The sequence below is a fragment of the Schistocerca americana genome, chromosome 7, assembly GCF_021461395.2.
Source record: "Schistocerca americana isolate TAMUIC-IGC-003095 chromosome 7, iqSchAmer2.1, whole genome shotgun sequence".
NCBI lineage: Eukaryota > Metazoa > Arthropoda > Insecta > Orthoptera > Acrididae > Schistocerca > Schistocerca americana.
This window is the reverse complement of record NC_060125.1, coordinates 567,933,514-567,935,265: the sequence shown is the minus strand read 5'-3', so window position 1 is coordinate 567,935,265 and position 1,752 is coordinate 567,933,514.

Genomic DNA, 1,752 nt, shown 5'->3' with positions numbered 1-1,752 from the left:
TCCTACTGACTGAGGCAGAGAGTTTTTTGTGTGACGTTTGAGATCCCAGCATAATAGGGACGGGGAGTGACAGCTGTCTATGTAGAACTCACACTTACGTCAATAATTTTTGCTTCGACCGTGAAGATGTTACAATTTTGAATCTGACTCAGCAACATAATTAAAATGTTTTGGTTCTACCATGGAGACGTTAAGATTTTCAATCTGACTTAGCAACATAATGAAAATGAAGGCCGATAGCCAAAATATTGTTGCAGCCTGAAGGAAAAGGCAATTTTTTTGGCCACTAACTCTTGGTGCATTTTAGGGTTACAGACATTCCAAGCGTTAGCAACCGTTATAGGTCGAGTGATCGCAACTAATCTCGGATTCAATAGAGTTATACCACAACATCTAAGACGATTGTGTATTGTTTTCCAGGGTAGCGCACAAGAGACAAAGTGACAGACAGTTGTCTTTTTATGAAACACAAGAAGTATACCGGATTGAATCTCACGCGCAAAGGTCAGTCAAGAACTCGTACAGCCTGAAAAACTAATTTTTTATCATCGATTCTGTATTTCGAAACACTCAACCGACTTTTTCATTTTGGATCTACAGGTTTGAAACATCGTTTATAGAAGAGACTATACTTTCGGAAACAAAGTAAACAAAGTAAAAATGGCAGTTGAACGTCACAGGCTCCGTATTCCACTGCCTCGGTACAGTGAGGATATGTCTTTGTCGCAGACGAAGTTACAACCCACAACATACAGGTGACATACGGGACAGATTAAAACTGTGTGGCGGACTGAAACTCTAATGATACAGAAAATTACAGGTATATTATTGTTGATGTAGTCCTCATTATGCGTAATTCACGCGATGTTCACTTCCGCATCGATTCTGACATTCTCGCCTCCCAGCAGTCTGAGCACATAAATGCCACTCTGGAAGAGGCATGATGAGTTAAACGGGCGTCTGATATATTCAAAATTCATATACTATGAGGACGAGCATTGTCGTGTTGTAACGAAGTACCTGCGGTACGAAGATCTCGTTCTTTACCCCTGATCGCAGTGGGAAGGTGATTTCGCAGCAAATTTGAGTACGAATTACTAGTCACTTTTAATTACCTTTCCAGGTAATGCTTCAAAATTAAGCTCTTTACGTCCCAGAAGAGAGAACGTGTTTCATACTAACGATAGATGAGTGCAAATTTTTTTCCGTTTTGGCGAAGACCTATGGCACTATTCTCTCCACCATCTGTTCGTTTCGGGTAGGTGACAGAGCACTCATTTTTGATCTCTTGTAAAAATTCTGCCGAAAAACCACTTGCCTTTGACCTGGTAACTACACAAAAGTTCTTCACAGGCTTTGATACAACGATTTCTCAAATCAGCAGTCACCTTTCGTGACACCCATCTTCGGCACACTTCATTGACGTAGCACATCGTGGACACTACTGTGTGATGATCTAACACCAACATCCGAAATAGTGGCTATATCGATTACAGAATCTGCTCGTTTTCCTTCTCAAGCTTTGCCACTGCGGCGATGTTATCATTCGTCTACACGCAGTGTGCGTGACCCGGTATGAAGCGTCTTCCGTAGAGCACTCGACTCTTTTAAACTTTCTTTCTCTTCCACCCACACACCACACACTTGATCCAGGAACCCACATGATAACGTACTTTCATTCTGCGATGTATTTCCAAAAGTTAACACCTTTACTACTCAAAAAACGTATTACAGATCGCTGCTCCAACTTCG